This window comes from Musca domestica, unplaced genomic scaffold (assembly GCF_030504385.1).
Source record: "Musca domestica strain aabys unplaced genomic scaffold, Musca_domestica.polishedcontigs.V.1.1 25, whole genome shotgun sequence".
Lineage (NCBI taxonomy): Eukaryota > Metazoa > Arthropoda > Insecta > Diptera > Muscidae > Musca > Musca domestica.
In genome coordinates this window covers 8,409,998-8,436,037 of record NW_026712277.1, presented here as the reverse complement: position 1 = coordinate 8,436,037, position 26,040 = coordinate 8,409,998, and the positions used below count along the sequence as shown (strand labels likewise).

At 36.5% G+C, this 26,040-nt stretch overlaps 1 protein-coding gene across 5 annotated transcripts in view; it reads left to right on the top strand.

The window, feature by feature from the left end:
* Positions 1–26,040, top strand: part of LOC101893941 (heterogeneous nuclear ribonucleoprotein L) — a 133,204-nt gene that overhangs the window by 2,902 nt on the left and 104,262 nt on the right. The window contains exon 1 of one of the 5 annotated variants that reach the window (XM_059123636.1): positions 23,495–23,742. The exons of the other annotated variants lie outside the window; for them this stretch is intronic. The gene's annotated coding sequence lies outside the window, so the exon portion shown is untranslated. Of the gene's footprint in view, positions 1–23,494; positions 23,743–26,040 lie in introns of those variants that run through there. 5 annotated transcript variants of the gene reach the window in all.

Genomic DNA, 26,040 nt, shown 5'->3' with positions numbered 1-26,040 from the left:
CTCTGAGCGCAGCTACCCTACAGGAAATGGTCTCTGAGTCCATCTACTCATCAGTAGATGCCCTTTTAGCCCATCTACTCAACAATAGATGACCTCTGAGCTCATCTTCTCTACATCTTTTCTTTCGTGGAAGACTTCCGCGGGCCTTCCACCCATATTTTAACATCTTCTCTTATATTTTTTTGCATCTCTACTTCTTTGTGGTCTGCTGTACGTCAAGACAGTTAGTGGTTTTTCACTTTGTGTCACGAAAAAAAACGTTCTTTCGGGATTATTCTGTCTCTGTCAGGTTAAGAATAAGAATGGCTTATTTTGCCTGGAATTTTTTGTCATGCCAGGGGGAGCAAAAACCTTCTCATTTTCCTCACCTTTTTCTCTCAGCTCCTTAACATCATCACCTTGGAGTTGTGTGTTTGGAGATTCAACACAGGCAAACCAGCCAGCTTTATATTTTCGTGGAAAATGGCGATTCATTGACAACAGGATAACAATTGGAACTGCCTGCATACCTTTAGGCTTTTAATTTGGCGAAGCATTGAAGTAAATGATGTGGGCGCAAGATGCAAGAGAGGGGAAGGAGAAGTGATACAGGCAGGCGAGACAGAAATAATGGAAACACTAACGAGGTCTTGCAACATATGGAAGTCGAAAGGGTGTGTGAGTGTGCGACATACTCATGCTATATTTAATTTATTTTCTTTTATTCTTCCTCCTATTATTTTGGGAACACCAAAAACACCTCTTTTAGCCATGTAATTTGTCTGGCAAACCAGCCAACCCCTATTTCCCAACTCCAAGGCGAAGTCGCATCCAATTTTTGGAATTATGTCGGGACTGAACTTTTGTTGGTAGTTTTCCATTGCCCTGTCATTTAATGTTGTCGCTCTTCCGTTGTTTAAACATTTACCAAGTCTTGAATTTTGCTTTTTGTTATCCCTGATAGCATTTTTTTTATTTGAAAGGTGTTCAGACAACCAACCCCACCAGACGGACCCACCGTGTCACTGAACAATGTCCTCCAAACTTAAAGTCAGACCTCTCCGCATAAATAAAAGACCAGAGAGAATGGAAAACAGGGAGAGACAAAAAAAAAACACACACACAAAAGAATGGGTTTGAGGTTGTCTTGTATTTTTGTGTTCCGCTTCGTTTTGTTGCTTGACAATGTCGGGAAATTTCCATAGTTTTTGTTGTTGCATTTTTTTGCGCCATGAAAATAGCCTCCTGACAATAGTGTCATAGACAATTTGCATTTAATTCGCAAAATAAAAAAATGAAACAACAAAAGGAAGTTGGTTCAAAAGGGACAACAGAAAATGTAACAACAACGTGAGTTCATAAACTTTTGTGCAATACAACAACAAAGTGGGAAAGTCCAAAGGCAGACTGGTGGAGGAGAGTGGAGTCGACAAGGGGATAGGGAGGGGGAAAGGAATTAAGGAGCCAAATGGCCCATGACAGCTTATGCTGAGAACCATCTATTTGGTAGATTGTGGTTCTCATAGGTGTTGATCCTCCAAGGCATTGAAATTAAGGGCCCCCTTGTTGACAGTATCCCTAAGAACGTCTTCCCTACAATTAATAATCTATGTAGACATCTGCGTCAAGGATGGGGAACTCTGATACCATCTACACGGCTATAGGTGATCTAAGAAGCCATCCACTTACCAATGAATGACCACTTACCAATGAATGACCTACAGTTTATGACACCTGAAGCCATCTACTTTCCAGTAGATGACTCATAAGGGCATCTACTTTTCGGGATATAACCCCCGAGGCCATCTACTTCCTTATATATAGCTCTTAAAGCCATCTTCTTCTCTTGAGGTGGCTGCTGAAGCCTTATACTTCTCAGTAGATGAATTCTGAACGTAGACTCTACAATTGATGATCTATGAAGACATCTGCATCAAGGATGGGAAACTCTGATACCATCTACACCGCCATAGATGATCTAAGAAGCCATCCACTTACCAATGGGGGACCTATGGGGTCATGAGACCCTTGACGACTGGTAAGTGAGGTAAATAACTCCGAAGGCAATCTATTTTCCTGTAAATGACCCTTGAGGAGATGTAATTCATATTATATGACTCCGGAAGCCATGTACTTTCCAGTAGATGACCCTTGAGGCCATATTTTCCCCAATAAATGAGGCCACATATTCCCCAATGAATGACCCTTAAGGACATCTATTTCACATTTTATGGCACCTGCGGCCATAAACTTCGAGGACATATCTACGGAGACCATCTACTTTTTTGTGGAGGACCTTTGATGTCCTCTACTTAAAGATCTACGCTTCTGTAGAGGACCTCTAAGGTCATCTACTCTTCTGTAGAGGACCCCTGAGGTCATCTATTCTTCCGAAGAGGATCTTCATCTACTCTTCCGTAGAGGATTTCTGAGGTCATCTACTTTTCTGTAGAGGACTCCTGAGGTCATCCACTCTTCTGTAGAGGACCCCTGAGGTCATCCAATCTTCTGTAGAGAATCTCTGATGTCATCTACTCTTCTGTAGAGGACCTCTGAGGTCGTCTGAAATCATATAGTCTCCAGTAGAGGACCGCTAAGGTCATCTACTTGTCAATGGAGGACCTCTGAGATAATCTACTCTCCAATGAAGGACCTCTGAGATAATCTACTCTCCAGTGGAGTACCTCGGAATTCATGGAAATGTTATCTGGGCCCATCTACTCTGTAGTAAATGAATGCCAAACGTCCTACTCTGCAGTAAATCATCTCGGAAACTATCTACTTATTCGGAGATGACTTCTCCTTTGTCGTCAACGGCGTAGTCGGTCCACTCCACTGTGGGTGCCATCAATAGATGAGTTCTGAGTCCATGTACTCTATTGTAGATTACCTCTGGGTTCATCCACTCTGCTGTACATGAGCTGAGTAAATCTACTCCAAAGGAAATGGTCTCTGAGTCCATCTACTTTCCGTAGATGTCCTTTGGCCACATTTACTCATTAGTAGAAGTCATTTTGCCCATCTTTTCAACAGAAGATGACCGCTGTGCTCGTCTTCTCTACATCTCTTCTCTGGTGGATGACTTCCGCGGCCCTTCCACCCATATTTTAACATCTTCTCTTATATTTGTTAGCATCTCTACTTCTTTGTGGTCTGCTGTACGTCAAGACAGTTGGTGGTTTTTCACTTTGTGTCACGACAAAGTAGATGACCCACAAGGACATCTACTTTCCAGGATATAACCCCCGAGGTCATCTACTTCCTAATATATGGCTCTTGAAGCAATCTACTTCTCTCGAGATGGCTGCTAAAGCCTTATACTTCTTAGATGAATTTTGAGCCCCTTTAATTACCTATAGATGCCATCTACTACCCAGTAGATGACCTCCGAATCCATCTCCTTCCCTGTAGATGAACTCCACAGCCATCTACTACCCAGTAGATGACCTCCGAAGCCATATACTTCCCCGTAGATGACCTCTGAAGTCATTTACTTCCCCGTAGATGACCTCTGAAGCCATCTACTCCCCAGTAGTTGACCCTCTAGACCATCTACTATACATTAACCCCCATCTGGTCCCATTTCTCAAATACCAATTCAATAATATTTATTTTCGTTGAATATTCCGAAAAAAATATTTTTATGGGATTTTAATCCAATTTTGACAGATTTGACATTCCCACTGCCAATGTTTAGATTAACGGTGTGTGTTTTGCTGAATTCATTATTCCGGCATTTCTGCAGTTGTTGTTGCTTGCCTTCTTCTTCGTCATTTCTTGTCTGGGGGGCTGATTGTGGGCTTCTTCTTTATTTGATGTTTCAGCTAATTTGTCGCGTGTCACTAAAATGTGTGAGTTGTTTTTGGCCTGCCGCTGTTGTTGTTTTTGCTCTTTTGCTATTTTGAATTTTTATTGTGCTAAGAAAACAAGCAGAAGTGTGGTCGACCGGTTGGTTGGGGCAACAACACCACTCAACCAATTCATTTCATTCATTTTTATGGCCATTTTATGCGAATTTTTATTTCGATTTTTTTTTTTTTTTTTTTTTGGGGCTACGGAATTCATTCTCCAAAGCAGTGGCGAAAAAAAACTTGTTTCCATGTGGGTGGTTAGCTTTTCGGTGGTTTAGAGAGACAAACCGGCAGCTAGCAATTGCCTGAAGTGGGAATTTTCCAAGAGAAGGGGCGGAGGCGGGCAATGGTATATTGAAATGAACCAAAGTAAACAGAGACAGATGGCCGAAATTCTCGTCCCGAGGAGGTTTGGGAAATTAAATACATTTCGCGGCAAGGAAGCGGCGAAGGGGGGGTTGCATTCAAATGTGGAACATGTGAAACCAAATCGACCACTCGCAACCGCTGCCACCGCCAAGCGAATTGATGTAATTAGCTATTATGGCACCTCCGCAGCACACATTCACTTCGTAAGAGCCAAAGGCATTATTTGCATTGCAACAACAACAACAAAAATAAATAGGTAAACATTTATCGCAGAAAAAAAAGAATGCAAACAATGGAATTTGTTTTTTGGTGTTGTTGTTGAATTGGGGAAACATTTCGGTGATGTTAGGCGGGCCATTTCGGATTAAAAATGTGGAGTGGTGGCCAGGGGTTGAGTATTTGGCATAAGAGGTTCAGCTTCTACAGCGTAGATGGGCTCTGAGGTCCTCTACTCTAAAGTGTGGGAGGTAAAGTTTCAATATCTACAGTTTCCGTGGACTCTACTGAAGAGTCGTCTACTGTAGTGTAGTTGACCTAAAAGTTCGTCTTCTGTAGAGTATATAACCTCAGTTGGCGTCTACTGTAGAGTAGATGACCTCAAAAGTCATGTAAGGTAAAGGAGACGAGTTCTGGAGTCGTACACATAAGAATATATGTCAAGAAGCCCGTCTACAGTGGAGTAGATAAACTCAGTGGTCATCAACTGCAGAGTAGATAACCTCAAAGGTCGGCTACTGTAGTGTAGATGACCTCAAAGGTCATCTACTGTTGATAAGATGACCTCAAAGGGCAACTAAGGTAGAGTAGATGACCCCAGTTGTCATCTACTGTAAAGTAGATGACCTTAGAGATGAACTTTACAGAAGATGTCTTCAGAGATCGTCTATGGTAGCGTAGATGAATTCAGAGGCAGTCTGTTGTAACCTCAAAGGACGGCTACTGTAGTGTAGATGGCCTCAAAGGTCGGCTACTGTAGAATAGATGACCTCCATGGTCGTCAACTGCAGAGTAGACGACCTCAAGAGTCGTCTACGGTGGAGTATGTGACCTCAAAGGATCTCTACGGTGGAGTAGATGACCTCAATGGCCGTCTACTACTACTCAAAGGTTGTCTACTGTTGAGCAGATAACCTCAAAGGTTGTCTACTGTAGAGTAGATGACCTCAGTGGTCGTCTTCTGCAGAGTAGATGACTTCAGTGGTCGTCTACTGAAGAGTAGATGTCCTCAAAGGTGGTCTACTGCAGAGTAGATGACCTCATCTGTCGTCTATTGCAGAGTAGATGACCTCAGTGGTCGTCGACTGCAGAGTAGATGACCTCAGTGGTCGTCGACTGCAGAGTAGATGACCTCAGTGGTCGTCGACTGTTGAGTGGATGACCTCAAAGGTCGTCTACTGTAGAGTAGCTGTCCTAAAAGATTCTATTCTTTAGAGTAAATTGTCATCTACGGTGGTGTAGATGACCCCAAAGGTCGTCTTCTGAAGAATTCATGACCTCAATGATCGTCTTCTATATACAGTAGATTATCTCGGTCGCCTTTGGTAGAGTAGATCTCCTCAGTGGTTGTCTACAGTACAGAAGATGGACTCAGAGGTCGTCTATGGTAAAATAGTTGACCTTAGAGGTCGACTACGGTGGAGTAGATGGGTTCTAAGGTGAAATACAATAAAGTAGGTACGACTGTTTAATATATAGCCTCAGAGGTCCCTACAATAGGGACCGTGATTTCCGAGGCCGTTTACTATGATTTCAGAGGTCCTCTATTGTTGTGTAGATGATCTCATGGGTCTAAAAGTATAGGCCAGGCTGTTATCTTAAATTTTCAATTTTTCGAAAATTCTTCGCAATATTTTCCTCCATTTTCTCTCTCAATTCCAATCAATAGCTGGGAGTAATGAGGGAAAAGAGAAAACTCCTTCTTCCTAGCCATTAAGGTCCTTTGTGACATGTTTTTGTTTACCCATATGCCACTGATTCCTGGGCACATGTGGTTGAAGAGGGTGGAACGAGTGCCACCCACAAGACACATGCCCTGGAATCCCATGCCGAATATCCGCCCACCTGGCAAACAAGAGGCTGCACATGGATTTCTGTTTATCGCACAAGCGTTGTTGTCGTCACTGGCGCGTCACCCACCTGCTTTAATTTCTTCCTCTTCGTTCTTTTTTCCCGTCTTACGTTTCTGCACCAACAATTCCGTGTAAACATCTTGGCGACCACCTCCGCCATCTTCTTCGTTTCGCAATTTCTCTATGGTCAGATTTTGCCAGACAGCCTGTCTCCACATCTCAAGAAGTAAACGCATAATCGCATTGGAGACCAGGTGCTGCAAGTAGGTGGGTGTACTGGGGTGAGGTGGGTGTCGTTTTCTTTCGCTTTTGTTTGCATTCATTCTTCCATTGGTGGTTTTGCTGCTTCTCTTCTCCTGCTTTTTTTTCAACAAAACATAAATTTTCTTTCCAGTGACTGGTTCTTTTCGTCGTCATCGTCGTCGTCTTCTTCTTCTGCTTCTTTGTTCATCGATGCTGTTGTGTTTTTGTTGTTGTTGTCGCTATTGTGTGGAAGTGAATTAAATTGAATGATGTGGGCCATGAATGGAAACTAAATGGCGTGAGGGGTTGAGGGGGTTGCTAGGAAGTGGTTGTGGGGGTGTAGGAGGATGAAATGAATTTGTGGTTTCATTTAATTTAATTTATTATTCATTCGTTATGTTAAGCATTTAGTCAGGCGGCAGTCAAGCTGTCACGTCGTCGTCCGTCGTTTTGGTATGACAGACTGGTATTCAGTTCTGCAGTTGGAGAGTTTTTTTTTTTGTTTGTGGAAATTATTTGGCCACAAATCTCCCTTAGAGGGGTGAGGCTGATTCATTAATACTAATTAATTGCGGGATTCAGAAAAAAAAAAGAATAATATTCGCTAAAGCCTCCTTTGGGTCCTTTAAAAATAAAATAAATATTTTTCAAAATCGAGTTTTGAGGCTCCTCTTTGTCTTTGCGTTCTTGTGGTATTTTTAAAAATCGCTCATTTTGCCCTTGGGGGTTTTTCGATCCTTAAAATATTTTAAAGGTCCTTGGAAACAATAGTTTGAAATTTGAAATTCATATTTTTAAGGTCCTTGACACGTGTTGAAAATCACTGAAATATTTAAAAATTCCACTGAGCTCCTTTGATCCTTAAAAAATGTAATGATTCAAGTTTTTATAGTTCATAGGTCCTTATAAAATATTCAATCTAATCCACCTTTTGAGGACCCTTAAAAAAAGATTAAAAAAAATCAAACGTATGGCTGCGTTGTCCTTTAAAAATATTTTTTAAATTTGGCGTTCGGGAAACTATTGGTCCTTAAAAATAATTAAAAAAAATTAAAAAAGCAGTAAGTTCGGTCGTGCCGAACTTTAAGTACCCTCCACCCTTTGGAACGACTTTAAAAAATTTCCAAAAAATAAAATCCATTAAAAATTCTGTGAAAATCTTAAAAATACCGAATATAGCTCTTGGGGTCTATACGAAGACGTGGACCTGCATTGGCAACTTATGTCATAAGCCATTACAATATTCAAATACGAAACATGAAAAAAAACCGGCTGCTAAAATCATCAAAATACCGAAAAAGGGGGGTTACCCTTATATCAGGGCTGTACGACGACTTAGACCTACATACACAATTTTCTGTCCCAGGCTGCTGTACCTATTTTAAGCTTCAAATACGATATTTCAAACAATTTCGATGGGTATTGTACATAAATTCGTCAAAATACCGAATTTGGGGAGGTACTGGATATATGGGGCCTATACGAAGACCTTGGCCTGCATACGAAATTTTTTGTCACAGGCTGTAGTAGCCATTACGAATTCTAAATACGAAATTTGAAACAAATCCGCTAAATTATGTCGCTAAAATCATGAAAATGCCGAATATTGGGAGGTACTGACATATGGAGTCTATACGAAAACGTGGGTCTGCATACGCAATTTTTTGTCATAGGCTGTCGTACCCATTACGAACTCTTAATTCGAAATTTTAAACAAATCCGGTGAATTATGTCGCTAGAATCATGAAAATGCCGAATACTGGGAGGATTCTGATATATGGAGTCTACACGAAATTGTTTCTCATAGGTTGTAGTACCCATTACGACTTCTAAATACGAAATTTAAAAAAAAACTCGGGTGAATAATGTCGCTGAAATCATTAAAAATACCGAATATAGGGAGGTACTGACAATATGGAGGCTATACGAAAATGTGGGCCTGCATACGAAATTTTTTGTCATAGGCTGTAGTATCCATTACGAATTCTCAATACGAAATTTGAAACAAATCGGGTGAAAAATGTCCCTAAAATTGTCAAAATATCGAATATCGGAGGGCACCGTTATATATGGGCTATACGATGCCGTGGACCTATATATAGACATTTATTTTCCAGAGGATCAAGTGCTTGGAAAGATCTCCTAATATGGATTTTTAAACAATTCCATTGAAAAATGTAGCTAAAATCATCAAAATACCGAATATAGAGAGGTATCATTATATGAGGGATAAACGATATCGTGGACCTACATAGATAATACTCTTCCAGGGGGTGAAGTACTCAGAAGGAACTCCTTTTTTTATTTCATTGAAAATTTTGGCTACAATCCTCAAAATTCGGAATTATGTAGGGTAGCGTTATATATGGAGGCAATAAAATATCGTGGACTGATATAGCCCATCTTCGAACTTGACCTGGCTGCAGACAAAAGACAGCTCTCTGCGAAATTTTAGCTTGCTCTCCGGCAAATCAGCTTGGATAGTCCTTAAAATCCATTTTTGTAGCTCTGAAAGCTCTTAGAAACATTGGTTTTTATATCAGACTCATATGCCCTAAATTTCCCCTTCAAATATTTCTTTGGTACATTCGGAGTATACGTGTTGTCAATACTTATACGTCCCCTCTATACAAGGCAACTAATATTTTGGCCACATATAAATGTGGGAAAGCGACTCCTTGAATGCTCTCTCTCTCCCTCTCCTTTGACCAGATTTTATTACTGCTCTGAGAATCCTTGGAAACTGGTCTTGGGAAAGCCTGCTTGGATAGTCCTTGAAAATACAATAAAATCAGTTTCGAACTTGACCTGGCTGCAGACAAAAGACTGCTCTCTGCGAAATTTTAGCTTCCTATCGATCGAACTTAATATACCCTCCATGCTATGTATGGTGGGGAGGTTATAAAAACACATTCGGAAGGCAACGTATACAACGTATTGACAAAACGTATACGCCCTGTTTGTAGCAAAGAAATAATTTAAAGGCAATTTAGAGATATATCACCCAATGATAAACAAATATATCTGAAATTTTTTCCACAGGACTTTCAGAAGCGTAACATTTGATTTTAAGGAAATTTTTAAAATTCGTCCTTCAAGACTATTGGTCCTTGAAAGATATTAAAAATAAACAAACGTATGCGTATACGTATAAACAACACGTATACGCCCCCGCCAATACCAAAGACATAGTTGTGGGAAGAATTAGGGTCATATTAGCCTGAGAAAATTACCAAATTCCAGAATTTTTGAAGGTTTCGGAGCCATAAAATTGTATTTTGAAGGATTTTCTTAGGCACTATCCGAGCAATAATCGTAGACTTTTCGAAGACCATTTTTCCAAGGATTCTCTGAGAGGTAGTGGTATATAGACTTGTGCCAACCTATGTCGATCGAACCATCTGCTTGCTTATTTAGTTCCAAGGATCTCAATTGTTTGACTGAGAACTCTGCGTATGAGTGATATGAAATACATTAAATCACTCATACGTTTGGGAGGTGATGTACTGAACTAGGACCTACATTGAGACAACACTTATTTTTGTTCATCCTTCAAAAAAAAAAAAATAAATAAATAAATAAAAAATAAAAAAATAAAAAAAAATAATAATAATAATAAAATATCGTAGAACATGTCCTTGATTTTTTTAATTCATGATTTCGGCCTTTTTTGGTTCTGGACATTTTTTATATCCATATTTATCCTTTGATCTGAATTCTGAATAAAATATCCAATTATAAAAGTTAATTGTAGTTTAGGGCCATTCTTATCCATTATGCCTAAAACGTTTGCCATTTGGATGAGATTTGTCATAAACTATAAATATGTAAACCACAAATAGACACACACACCACCAGCAAACATATGCACATACATACATATATACCTAGAATTTTGGATATGATGTATATTACCCCAGAGATTATGTGGCATTGTTATTGGGGTCCTTGTTGCTGGGGATAATGAAAAATAATTGTTTGTCATAATAATGGCCATTTTTGTCGATAGAACTTTACATTTGGGAGAGGGGAAGAAGTTTTAAATGAAAATTTGTTTTGTTTTTCTGTTTGGGAAATCCCATAGCCATGGTCACGCACAAGAGGACAAATTTACAACAAAGGAAGATAGAAAAACAAAACTACAAAAACAATCAAAGTTTTGCAAATAACAATCATGAGCCATGTAGCCGAAGGATGTGTGTGTGTTCGCTTAAATAAAACACATGGGTACAAGGATCCTCCCATAAGCCTTTCGTGCTGAATAAACCAACAAACAATAATGGTCCTTATGATGTTCTAAGTGCGTCCAGGGAATATCCTTTTTTTGGATTCAACAACAAAATTTGAAATTCCGGATTTTTTATTTTGAGGGGCAAACAAATAACAACAGCAGCAGCAGCTTTATTGGGTTTAGTTTCTAAAATTTGTATAAAAATCATGTAATGATTATTGCCAAAAGGATGACAGGAGGCCACCTCCCCCTCCCAATATCATTTCAAGTGCTGGTGTTGGAACAAAAGCAAAACCGAAATCTTGCACAAAAGCTATATTTGATTATGTGAAATTTGAAAATGATGTGTAGGAGATTTGCTGAGGAGGATACACATAAGTGAAATTGATTTGCTATTTTTTTTAATATTCAAAGGACAAATAGAACATTTGTGCTTTTAAACATAAACTTTCGTATGGCAATGAAAGGACAGTGGTTCAAGGGAGAAGAAAATTAAAAAAAAGAATATACTATAACTGCTCAGAGAATCCTTGGAAAATTGTCTAGGATGACTACTCCAATAGCCCTTAGCCCAAAAATAGGATGGGAAAGAAAAAAATATATGCCATTTCTACCCCAAGAATCCTTGGGAACTATTGTTGGGAAGTATACGATAACTAACCCAATAGTCCTTAGGAAAATCAAAAATAGGAAGGAAAATAAAACAACAAATATGTACCATAACTGCGCGAATTCTTAGAAAGAATTCTTAAGGGTCCTGCGGAAGTCTACAATTACTACCCCAATAGTCCTTAAGAGAAAAAAAAAAACAAAAATAGAAAGAAAACAGAAAAAATATTATATTGCTGCCCTGGGAATCCTTGGAAACTGATCTAGTGGGAGTCTGCTAGTATATTCCTTAAAAAATCGCTTAAAATCCATTTCTGTAGCTCTGATAGTCCTGTAGAGAAAGCCCTTAGAAACATCGGTTTTTCTATCAGACTCGCATGACCCAAAATAAATCTTAAAAATTTTCTTCAGTACTCTCGGCGTATACGTGCTGTCAGTACGTATACGCCTCCTGTCCAAAACAACTAATATTTTAGCAACAAATTTTTATATGGCTTTCCCACAATCCTTGGCAAATTGTCTACAATTACTACCCCATTATTCCTTAAGAAAATAAGAAAATGAAAAGAAAACAGAATAATTAATCCATTACTGCCCTCAGAATCCTTGGAAACTGGTACTGAGAAAGTCAGCTTGAATAGTCCTTGGAAAAATTCCTTAAAATCCGTTTTTGTGGCTCTGAAAGTCCTGTAGAAGAGCCCCTTAGAAACATCGGTTTTTCTATCAGATTCACATGACCTAAAATAACTCTTTTAAAAATTGTCTTCAAATATTTCTTTGGTACATCCGGCGTATACGTGTTGTCACTACGTATACGCCCGCTACCCAAGGAAACTATATTTTGGCCACATATGAAGGTGGGAAAGCAACTCCTTGTATGCTCTCTCTCTCTCCCTCTCCTTTGACCAGATTTTATTACTGCCCAGAGAATCTTTGGAAACTGGTCTTGGGAAAGCCTGCTTGGATAGTCCTGAAAAAAATCCCTTAAAATTCATTTTTGTAGCTCTTCAAGTCCCGGAGAAAAACCTTTCGAAACATTTATTTATGTTTTAGACTCATATGACCCTAATCTCCCCACTTTAAAAAAATTCTTTGCTACATTTGGCGTATACGTGTTGTCAATACGCATACGCCCTCCTATCCAAGGCAACTAATATTTTGGCAACAAATTTGAATATGGCTTTCCCACAAATCTATTTCACTTCAGCAACTCCTTCGATACTCTCCCTCCCTTTCTCTCTCTCAGTCTTCCTCTCCTTTGACCACATTTTATTTCTTGCATCCTTTCTCCTTTTTAATATTTTCTCCCAAGGCTTTGACTAGAAAAACAAAAACCAAAGGCGTGTGCCTGCCTGCCATTGGCTACCATTAGGATAGTGTTATTCAAAAGGATATTTTGCTATAAATCCAAATGATTATATTTATAGAGATTATCTTGTGAAATAGTTATGTACGTCGTAAATACATAAAAACACAAGATTTGAAAAAAGAAAACAAAAATGAAAAAAAAGAGAACTAAAACGAAATCCAAGGATACAAAAACTGAAAGGACAATGGAAGTGGGTTTTTTAAAAAAAAGATTCTTGTGTCTTGGCAATATTATACAGATTTGTATTAGTGTTTACGGGGGAAACAATATCCACAACAACACACCAACAACAAGGAGGTAGAGTTAAGGACATTTTGCCCAGGTTTCCCCTCTGTTGGTAGACAGAGAAGAATAAGGGAAAAATTAAATGAATATTTTCTTTTTAATATCCTCTGAGATTGCAAACAAAAATGCTCGACAAAGCCAGGCAAAACTTAAATGGGAAAAATGAATGGAATGAAATTAATTCGAATAGCTCAGCTCAGTTCAGCTGCCATAGAAATGGGAGAATAATGAAATGTGTTGAAGATTTTAAATTTCAATGTGGAAATTAAAAAAAAGGATGTTAAAGGTCTTTGGAAAAAATACAGGTCTCGTCAGAATATTTACGTTTAAGGCTCTAAGAATTCCTTCTTACCTTAAAATTTTCAATGTGGAAATTGAAAAAGGACAATTGTGGTCCTTTAAAAGAAAGGTAAGACAAAAAATCGTGAATATGTCCATTGGATCCATTTTTCTTATCCTGTCCTGAGAGCCTTTTATAGAGCCCCTAAAATTTTCAAATTGAGAGTCCTTTGAAAAATATAGATATAATATTCACGTTTTTGGAGGTCAGACTCCTTTCAAGAACATCCTTAAATCGAGTATGGTAGATTTGATGCTAAGTGAGAATAATATGAGTATCGACCTGACAAAGTCCATGAGTATCGACCTTACAGTCCTGGGTAGAAATATTTGAAATAAATTCAACAGCATAGTATTGTGAATGTGAGTCGAGTTTCTATCAAAAATTATTGTTGTTTTACCTGCGAGTCCTTGAAAGAGTATTTTTAAATGTCCACCATTTTGGTACAGATTGTCCTTGGAAAAATATTCCAAAAATATTGAGGAATGTGATCCTGAGACTCAATTTAAAAATATTCTTCAAAAAATCGAGCATTGCCGACAGGATGATCAGTAGAAAATTAATCTTAAAAATGAAGAATTGTGCAACTGGGAGTCCTTTAAAAATGTTTTTTCGAAAATACATGATGATTGACCTGACAGTCCTTGGAGCAAACGTTAGAAAAAAAACTTATTCCACGTTTATTGCTTGAGTTACTCTTGAAAAAATATTTTTTTAAATCCTATCCCTAAAAATGTTTGTCCTTAAAAATCAAGTTCAAGGATCTGGTGGTCAGTGAAAAAATATCAAAAAAATCTTTTTTTTTTTAGACACTGTTGTTGTTCGAAAAGAAAATCTTCGTTGGTGAATCTATAGGTTCTTGTAAAAAACACGTTGCGTAAACGTTCACTAATTGTTCCAGATGGTCCTTAAAGGTTTTTGAGGCTTTCATGGGTCTGTGGTGGATCTTGGAAACACATGCTTTGAACTCCTTGGCTCTTGAAAAAATGTACTCTTACAGAACCCCGTAGGCACTTGGAACTAAACGTCTTCTCCACGTCCTTAAAGAAGATATTTCTAAAAAATTCACGTTAAAGGATCTGTTGGCCTCCAGATGGTCCTTAAAAGTCATCTGTTTTTGAAAAAAGTTTCTGTAAAATTTAACTTTTGAGGCATTCATGGGTCTGTTGTCGATCTTGAAAAAATATCCTTTTAAATCCTTCTCTCTTGAAAAATTTACTCTTGCAGAATCCCGTATGTCCCTGAAAAAAATGTCTTGCCCATGTCCTTTAAGAATGTATTTCTAAAAATTCACGTTGAACGATCTGTTGGTCCTTGAAAAAAATTTTGAAAGATTCAATTTTGAGAAGCTAATAGATCCCAAGCAAAATATTCGTTTTAAAATTTATCTATGGGTGCGGCGGCTTATGTCGATAGCCACTCGAAAAATACAGGAATGGTCCAAAATTTTCAAAAAGAAACATAAATTTATTTCGAAATCTTAGACCAAGCTCAAAAATCTTCGAAAACAATCCCGAAAACGATATTAATAGTCCTTGAATATTGTCTTCAAGCAAATCTGGACTGTTCCTCCTTTGAAGAAATATTCTTTCAAAATTATTACTCGGTTTCAGTTCCTTGAAAGTTCTCGTTTCTCCCATTCTCTCTCTCTCTCTCTCTCTCTCTCTCTCTCTCTCTCTCTCTCTTTCATCCTCCATATTTTGATTTATATCGATTTTTTGTTTTCAACTTTTGAATACTTTGTTCTTCATTTTTTTTTTCATTTCTTCAAAATGTCTTGTTTGCCCTGTTATATTGTCTCCGTCAAATGAAGAAAACATTCTTGTCTTTTACGGAACGATTTTTAATGGATATTTGTCACGCTAGCCTAACAAAGCACAGCCCCGACTTCGACTCGATTTCTTGTTCTCTGATTGTCGTCTTTTTGTGAAATTGCGTTGCTGGCTCTGTTATGCCTTCTGTGTATTCCGTTTTCATTTCTTTTGGCGTTTTAATTTAGCCCTAGACGAAGAGAAGGACGACATATGTGAGGGGGCAGTCACATTTTGATGTCAACCTCAAGGACATAAAAAACAGTTTAATTTGTTTGTTTGAATTGTGGAAAACAAACGATTCCCTCTTCCGCCTCCGCTCTCCACGAAAGGAGTGGTTGGTTATTTATAGAAGAAGAGTTAAGAAATAAATGACGATTGTTTGGTGGGTTGTTTGTCAGTTAGTGAGGGTTATGTGAAATTGAGGTTGCTGGTTTTGTAAAGTCTCTGACATACAAGTTGTATATGTGTGGCCTATAGGTTGGCCCCGATTGCAATTGCAATTTGTTTATTTTGTTGTGGGGTAAATGTTCCGAGAGTTGGGGGCGTAACATTTATTAGTCAACGAGGCAAAAAAAACCCTGGAAACAAAGGCCCATAAAATATTGAAATAATTATAAAAGAAATCTAACTAACATGGGGACGTATACGTGGTGTCAGCACGTATACGCTCGCAACTGAGGATTCGAAAATGTAATCCTAAATTTAAAACGTTTTTTTTAATTTTTTTAACAATGATATCAAAGCCACTGCTGATTTTTTTAAGGATATTTTTTCAAGGAACATCAGGAGTTCACATTCACAATTTTATGAGAATTTCTCCTTTTTTCTCTTCTTTTTTATTTTTCCGATGACTTTCTTTTATTTTTTTCGATATTTTTATACCCTCAGCCATAAGGCTAGAGAGGGTGTATATCATTTGATACGGCCAAAACATACCTCATCGAAATAACAGTTTTAGAACCTAAGTCTCTTTGGGCCAAATCCTTTTCAGGACATTTGGAGTCGATCTAGCTATGTCCGTCCGTCCATCCGTCTGTATATCTGCCTGTATGTCTAGCTGGTGCGCACGATAACTCTCGCAGGGAGTATCCGATTTGGTCCAAACTAAATACATCGTCATATTATTATCAAACTTAGATTGAGTCCGGAGACGGGCAATATCGGTCCACTCCTTTTGATACCTCCCCCACAAATTCGAAATTTTCAAAAAATATATTTTTTTTTTGGCACAGAAAGAGAAATGATAATCCGATTTTGCCCCAACTTTGCGAATCCTAATATTTGCATCAGTTCTAGGTCATGTGTAAAAATGGACAATGTCGGTCAACTTTATCAAGTACCTCCCCCATAAAGGGTAACAATTTTGAATAATTCTAACGTCTATAAAATGTGATGTAAGAGTTCGATTGTTTTCAAATTATAACCATCAAAATATTTTTATTAACCCAAGGTCTGGTGTGAAGATGGAATATGTCGGTCCACTCCTTCTGGTACCTCCCCCACAAAGGGTTAAAAGTTTTAAATAACCAAAACGACTATAAAATCCGTAGTAAGCCTCCTTTTCTCTCCGTGTTTCACACATCCCATTATTTTTACTAACACCAGATCTGCTGTGAAGAAAGAATATATGGGTCCACGCCTTCTAGTACCTCCACCACAAGGGGTCAAAATTTTGAGTATCCATGAAGCTCCTAAAGCGCGAAATTAACATCCGATTCCATTCAGACTTGGCACATCTTAATATTTCCATAAACACGAGATCTGTTATAAAGATGGTAGAGATCGGACCATTCCTTCTGGTACCTCCCCCCACAAAGTGCCAAAGTTTTGAACAACCAAAACGATCATAAAATCCAAAATACGCATTCGGTTCTCTTCACATTTCCCACATCTCAATATTTTCGATAACACAAGATCTTGTGTAAAGATGGATTATATCGGTCCACTTCTTCTGGTACCTCCCCCACAAAGGGTCAAAAATTTGAATATACATGAAGCTCATGAATAACCAAGAAATTAACATCCGATTCCATTTAAACTTGGCAGATCTCAAAATCTCTATCAACACAAGATCTGTTATAAAGATGGTAGAGATCGGACCATTCCTTCTGGCACCTCCCCCACAAAGGGTCAAAGTTTTGAATAACCAAAACGATCATAAAATCCAATCCTGTTCTCTTCAAATTACACACTTCACAATATTTTTATTAACCCACGCTTTGGTGTAAAGAGGGAATTTGTCGGTCCACTCCTGTTTGTACCTCCCCCACAAAGGGTCAAAATTTTGAATATCCATGAAGCTCATAAAACGCGAAATTAACATTCGATTCCATTCAAACTTGGCACATCTTAAAATGTCTATCAACACAAGATATGTTTTAAAGATGGTAGAGATCGGACCATTCCTTCTGGTACCTCCCCCACAAAGGGTCAAAGTTTTGAATAACCAAAACGATCATAAAATCCAAAATAAACATCAAATAAACATAAAGAGATCAGACCATTCCTTCTCTACAACTTGCTATATCTCAATATTTATGTCAATTGGAAGCCTGAGATGAATATGGAATTTATGATTCGGCATAAAATTGCATATAATTGTTCGATTTTCTTGTCATTTTGCCCATGCCAATGTTTTTTCTGTATCAGATCAAGTATTAAGAGAGATTATTTCGGTCGACAATATCTGCTAACTCACGCATATTTTAAAATTATATCTTAAAAGTTTCACATATCTCATGTGAAGTAAAGGAAGTAGTCGATTAGCCCGATCTTGGCACCTCAGATTATTTATATCATATTTATTTCGATCCGATACGAAATTGATAATATTGGCTTATTCCTTCGGAATCTACGCCATAGAGGGTCAACATTTTGAATAATCATAAGAGAAGTCAAAATATATTTAAATAATCGAATCGATTTTAATATCGGCAAAATAGACTGATACTTTTTAACTTGTTTTTAATTTTTTCGATGCCTTTCTTTTAATTTTTCGATATTTTTTTACTTATTTTTCGATACCTTCTCCACGTGTCTTACATTCAATTCAATATTTACTTTTTCAATTAATTGTTTTTAATACATCGAAAAAAATACAAGAGAATTTACGTTGCGTGTATTCGACGCCTCCAACCCACCCCTATATTCAACGCATATTTTCCAAAAATTACCAACGACATAACCATAGACCGCCAGGCAAGCAGACAGACACCCAAACAATTATACCCTTATAAAATATGGGTGCGTGTTTCGATGTAAAACCGTGCGTGTGCGATATTGCCGCTCATTTATTTATTTTCTTTGCCTTTGTTTTGCTTACACTCTCCACGAACAATGTCGTTAAAACGTAATCCTGCCCCTCTCTCTTGCACCCTCTCTCCCTCCTTCCCGCTCTCTCTCTCTCAGCGTGTGTTTGTGTGTGCGTGGCTGGCGTGCGTGTTAATATTTCGTTATTAGATTTTGATTAATAAATAAATTATTGTTGCTGCTGCTGCTGCTGCCTCTTAATTCTGTAATTATAATTCTATGCATGCCATCAACATCTCTATGTGTTTGTATCTACATATGTGTATGTATATGTAAATCTGTATGTCTGTAATGTTGTTATTATCACCCACAAATTTATTTATGCATATCACATTAAAGAATTAAATCACGACAAAAAAAAAAAAAAAAAAACAAAAATGCGTAATGTAAATACATATTTATTAAAAAAAAGTACACTGTGGAATAAACAACTGATATTTATATGCAAAACAAAGCAAGCAAAACAATATATAACAACAAATACCAAATAAAATTGTTAACAAAATAACAATAAGCTACTGCCTACAAAAATATGATCCAGTAACAGCCACTAACATTACCAACTACCACCCACCACCACCAACCACAACAAAAAGGGTCCAACCAAATGATACCCGAAAAAATGAATTTATTTTCTTTACTAAAATCAACATAACCTCAAATACTGCCTTTTGAAAAAATAAAAACAGCAACAAGAACAACAACATCATCATCATAATCACAAAACCAACAACTCTGCAGACAACAGACTACCTGAACAAGACCCCTACAAATCAAGCGACTTTGGCAAACAAGTACACAACTTCTTGAAAATCGGAAAATCAGATAAGATCCTCAAAACCGAAACACCTTTACTACTACTACTAATTTTATATATTTTTTTAATTTTTTGGGACTTTTTTTAAATAACGACTTTTTTTGACATTGCATTTGAAAACATCCGCATTATTTACCATATCTATATAGGCCTTACATACATACATGCATACATTAACTTTAAAAAAATTTAGCAACATGATGCTCCAAATACTCTTTTGAAAAATATGTTTAGGTTCCCCCAGGAAGTCTAACATCCAAAACAACTGACTTCCAATATTCTCCCAAGAAAGTCTTAGAAAATCTTTTTTCATAAACCTTCAAAGACCATCTAGGAGGTTTTCAATATTCGAGATTACCACATTTATAGGCCCCCAAAAATCGCCTGCAACATCCAGGTGTGTAGCTATCCAATTTGCCTCCGAAAGGCCTTCACTTAATCAAGGTTTTTTAGACCCTGATGTCTCTGCAAAGCGACTCCAAGAATTCACATTCCTAGGTATCCCAAGTTATGTGGGACTCCGGGACGCCCTAAAAGTAATCAAGATCTATAGGCCTCTCATATCCTTAAATGTGTACTTGTAGGCTTATAAAGTGGAGTTTATTTAATAGCATCCAATATAACCCTAGAAATCTAAGTTACAGATTTTCAATCTTTATGATATCCCCCGAAATCTTTAATGATATCCAAGTTTGTGGGCATCGAATAACCCTCCTGGAAAACGAAATAAAATCAAGTTTTATAAACCTCTAACGTCCCTCGAAGGAGACTTAAAAAATAATATTTAAAGGCCTCAAATGTCCTCTTAAAATACTTTCAAGAAAAATTTATCGTTTTCGTCATCCAGTTAACCGATACTCCTACCCACCCCTCTCTCTCAGGAGCTCTTACAATTTACATTTAAAGAACTTAAATGTCCTTCCAAAGGCTCTTTAAAAAGTTTCTTTGAAATCCGCTACTGTCTCCTCAAATCTCAAAAAAAAAACCATTTAGAAAATTTGCTAATGTCCCTTTAAGAGATCTCTAAAAAATCCAACTTTACATAATCCTAAAGCTCATACAAAACATTTTTAAAATTCTGGTTTATATGCCACCATGAAACCTTAAAATTCCAATTTGAAATACCTCTAAGGCTCCTCCAAAATGTCTTTAAAAATTCATGTTTACAAAATTCCAATAATTTCTCCAATTTCTTCTTAAATAACTCAAAGACGTCTTTAAAAATCCATGATTAAAAAATTACAAGTTCTTTAAGGCCCACCAATGTTTTCCCACAGAGGCTTCAAAATCCAAATCACCCAAAAAAAACTACCATTGAAGGAACTGCCTCCCAGAAGTCATTAACAATTCACTTTTATAGGTTTCAGAAATCCTTCAAAAACTCTTTAAAAAGTCTGGTTATAGGCCTACAATGATCCTCCAATAACACTGTAAAAATCATGTTTACAGACCTTTTAAAGTCCTCTAAAGGTCATCTAAAAAGTTTTAAAACCCGGTGTTAAAAGACCTTCAGAGCTCCTTCAAACGTCTTTAAAATCTCTAGTCCCAATGCTTCTTCAAAAAACCTCAAAAAATTCCCCATGGCCTTCCAAGAAATCTACGTTTATATGCCTCTAATGATTCTCCAGAAAGAAAGTAAAAACACGTTTTAAGGCCACCAATGTCTCTCCACCATGTCCTTAGAAAATCGAGAAGTCCTTAAAAATCCCCTTTTAAAGGCCTTCATTTCTTCTCCAAGAAGTCCCTCAAATCCACTCATGTATGCCCCGTTTGATAATTTAAAAGCTCAAAAATTCCACGTTACGTGTTCAAGAATCTCTTTAAAATATCATCATATATAATTTACTCCGATAGAATCCTTGAATAAATAACGCTCATTGGCTTCCCATTACTTTCCAAAAAGTCTTTATAAAAATTCACATTTGCTGGCCTCCAAATACCCCTCTTGAATTCACATTTTCTTACGGTGTATTAAAAATCCATCATTTAACAGGCAATAGCAGGCCTTAAAATCCAAAATACCGATTTATGCAAAAAATTATATGTCCTAGTGTTTTCACGATTGGAAGATGCAGGTGGGCGTATGATATAAAAATTTCAGAAATTTAATGACAAATTTTAGCAAATAGCTATTTTTAGTTCTGAGGTTGCCTTAAGCTAAATTAGGTGGAAATTAGACTAAGGAGAACATTTCTAAAAATTTGTTTTACCACAATTTTTATTCAAATCTTCCAAAAGTTTTATAGTGCGTATGATTGCTACTAATTAATTAGCTAAAATGGCTAGAGGTCGTATACTTAATTTTTGAATGATTCTGTATTATTTTTTTTTCAAAATATTCAGTATTATTAATTTAAGAATTTTAACCATGAGGGCACCTCGAAAATGTTTTTTAAACTGGCTTTAATAAATTAAAAAAAATCAATTTCCATTTATTCTTAAACATCCTTTATTACAAACAAGATTAGGAAAATTTAACTTCAATACACTGAAGCACACAACTCTAAACCCCAATTTTGTTTTGATTACTAGTTTAACAGTTATTTTTCTTTATCTTTTTCGTTATTTTGCTATGTCTCTTCTTTACTAGAAAATATTTTTTTCTGTAGATTTTTCTAATCATTGATCTCAATATTTTACTAATATTTAAATAAAAAAAAAATAAATATTAAAAAAATTAAACTAACTTTGTAAAAAATTTAAAATTGCTTTACTTGAAAAATAAAAAAATAGTAATACGATGTCAATACCATAATGTTGTATATAAAATATAGGACCTCCTCCCACAAGCCCCCCGCCACCATTTTATTTAGATTGAGTAAAACTTTTTTGTATTGTTTTTCAATAATAATAAAACCGAAACGTTTTATAAACTGCCAACAACAGCAACAACAACAGCCAACAGCAAATCAATCAAAAAAATCACATCAACAACTACAACAAAAAATTATTATAATAAAAAAACAACAAAAAAAAGCAACTAATGCTTACAATTTTTGAAATTATTTTAATAAAAAAACAACCACTAAAATATCCCAATAAAAAATCAGTTTGCACTTTTTTGGAAATTTAATCCCTGAAATAAATAAGTCTTAAAAACAAAAATCAAAAAATTCAAAAACTTGGATTCAAAATAGAAAACAAACAACAACAAACAAAATATGCCTTTCTCTTTCTCTCTGACTAAGTATTTGTATTTGAAATAATAGCAATAAAACAAAAAGAAACAGCTACAACAACAGAAAACAAGCAACAAAATTCTCTCTCTCAAGCCATTCAAAAAACAAGAACAACAACAATATCAAGACCCAGCAAATTACCAACTATTACATCAAACAACAACAACAACAGCTACAACATCAACAATAATAAACTGATCAGAAATATTAACCCCTCCTCAACCAGAACAAGAACAACAACAACAACTACTACAACAACAACTACAACAGAAAAATTCAAATAAAAAAAGGAACAAAATAAACAAATCAAATCAAATTATCTCTCTCTCTCTCTGTCTGTGTAAATAAATCTCAAAAAAATGACTATAAATTTCGCTTGTTTGTCTGTGTGCAGGGTAAAAAGGTCAAAGGTGAGAGCGGCGTCAGCAGAAATGGCAGCAGCGAAACACTTACCTGGAGCAGTAACACTGGAGAACGAGAATATCCAGGGAAACCAATACCCAAACAGCAATGAATGAAGAGAACCAAACTCAAGAGAGTGCCATACTTAACTCTTCAAAAGAGAGAGTTTTGAGACAACTGAGAGAAACATGGACAACATAACTTATGCAACGGAACCTTAAACCCACAACGGAACTCAAATTCCAAAGCTCCTCCTTCCTCCCCATCGCCCAAAGAGAGAAACTCGAAGAGACTGACTCCCTCACTCTCTCTCTTCATGTTTTCACTTCTAAAGAGTTATTGAACAGATCGGCTTAAAGAGTTGCAAAACCACTTGAAAATCGAAATAAAAAAATGAAAATCGAAGAAAATCTCAAAAGGTTTTTGAATTTTTTGGTCTAAAGAAAAAAAATTACAACAAAAAAATAAAATAAAAATAACAAACATTTTTTTGTATGTGGTTGTTGAATGTGTTGAGTTGTTGTTGTTAACAACAGAGGACGTGAGTGAAATTAGCCTCCAACTTATTTTGTGTAAAGAGGAGATAGAAATCTGAATAAGTTTTCTTTTAAGTAGATCTGTTCAATAAGTTTTTTGGGGTAGGAGAAGGAGTTGTGGACAATTGGGGTCTTGAGTTTTTGGGTTAAGGTCCATTATGGGTTGTGTTGTCTTCTGACTCTTTGTGATTATGATGATGATGATGACGTCATCTCATTTTCAAGCTGCAGGCTTTGAGTTTTTATTAGCCCAAAGAAGTGTCACTGTGTGTGTGTGTGGTTTAAAATGTGGCAGAAATCATCCTCTTCGTTCTGTGGCCCCCAAATGCATCAAAGGGAGGTGAGTTTTTGTTGAATTTATTTCATTTTCTTTCCACAAAAACAAATCAGACAAACAAAACACACGCTCACACAAAAATAAGCTTCATTTTCTTAGATGCCAGACTTACTTTAAATAAAAATTTCTTTAGCTTCATTTTTGATTTCAAAATAATTAAAAAATAATAATCATTATCAAAATTATTTTTTTTTTAATGAAATTTTAGATCCCACACATTTGCACACACACACACGTACATTAAATATTAAATATAATTTAATGATATATATATTTAACGATACAATAAAGGTACTAGCCTTGTAGGTACCATTTTCCCCTATTCATGATACCATAAAAATCAAATTAATATCATTTCTTCCTTTTCGGGGGATAACTCTTCTGCAAAAATATCAAAATTTCTTCAAAATTAAGTACCCCTCCCGATTCCAATGTCGCAAAACATAAAAAAAAATAATTACGATTTTTCCGCAATCTTTAATCTGCTCTGTAAACAAGGAAAAATTATGCAAAGTTGAAAAATGGTCCAAAGGTCGTATGATTTATAATAATTTATGTCATTAGAGGCACAAGGGGGCGTATGATTATCACATCATACATACGGCTCTTTATTGACATTTTCGACTTGTACGAAACAAGACATGTCCTTTAATTTCTATTCCTCCAGATTCTTTATCAGAATTGGTAACAGACTTGAGCCATTCCGATGCTAGGCTAGAGAAGTACATCCTAAAGGGTTTCTACTATGAATCTTCAAAAAACCAAAAAGACACCTGGGTTAAATTTTATGGATTTTACCACCGAGTCTTTTATGGGGGCAATAGAAAGATATAATCCCATTTAAACCCTATTAAAGGAGCTTTGGAAAAATAGACACAACTTGTCTGCAGATTTTTTTTTGCGGTCCAATAGGGGCTTGCCATGATCTCTTTACTTGATTAATGTCGATTTTTTTTTATTTTAAAATATTTTCTAAACAAAAAATTTGCTTTGGAGCCTTGGCACGAAAAATCTGTAGGAGAGAGAATTCTCAGAGGGTCAATACATGCTCATAAATTTATGATTTTGATCAGGTCAAACGATGAGACATTTTGACGTGTTTTTTCCTGAATTTTTTGGAAGCTTCATAGGCCCAAGTAAGGAAACTTTGGATATTTTTAACCGATTTCACAGAGTCCTTGGGGTGTAGAGACGTGGACTTTTTGAATACCTTTTCTTTTAGATAATAAAAGGCATATAGTCCCGTTCTGTTACATCTTGAAAAGTATTTTTTTTACTAAAAAAAGTGAATTTTTTAAAGTCTTCTTCGAAGGCCATGGTCTCATCAATCGTGGAATTTTTGAAGACCCTTTGGAGGATAGCATGGTGGCTTATTATTTCTAAATTTCTTGAGGGGCCATTGAAGTGTCATAAACATGGATTTTTAAAGGCTTCTGGAGGATTATTTTTAACCGGTTTTACAGAATCCTTAGAGGTGTAGAAATGTGGACTGTATGACTATCCTTTTTAGACGATAAATGGCATATGGATCCGGTTTTTTACTAAATCTTAAAAATATTTTATTTTTACAAAAAACAGTGTATAATTAAAGACCTCTTCGAATGCGATGATGTCAACAAACGTGGAAGACCTATAGGGAAGACAAGAGGGCTTATTTAGGAGGTGTTTTCAAATTTCTTGAGTGACCATTGAAGGCTCATTAACGTGGATTTTTAAAGGTTTCTAAGTGGATTACCGGAGGCTTATAGATTCGAATTTTTATGTAATTTTTTAGAACCCTAGGCGACCTATGGAAGTGAGGACTTCCAAGATTTATAATAGGATCGCTTGGGTTCTCGCGTGGTTTTTTTTTCTGAAAGACTTCTCTGAGGGACATTGAAGTGCAGGCTTCCAAGATTTATCAGAGGATCGCTTGGGTCCTCAAAACGTGTTTTTTTTTTTCTAAAAGACTTCTCTGAGGGATATACGCTGATTTTTTAGGGATTATCGGGGAATCACCGACTACCTATAAATGCTGATTTTTGTAGAACCGTAAAAAGCCTGTAGGTGTGGGATTGCTGGAAGCTTCTAAACATGGTTTTGTAAAAGACCCTTTGGGAATGACTTGCAGCACACTAAACGTGAAGTTTTATGGGCTTCTCTGAGTTTTCACGCTGGCCTTTGAATGCGGATTTTTATGATGTTTAAGGCAACCATAGGGGAGATATAAGTGTGAACTTATTGAGATCTTTTCAGAGTGACACTGGAGTCCTCTAGACGAGGATTTTCTTAAAGACTTTCAAAAAGTTACTGCAACCCTCT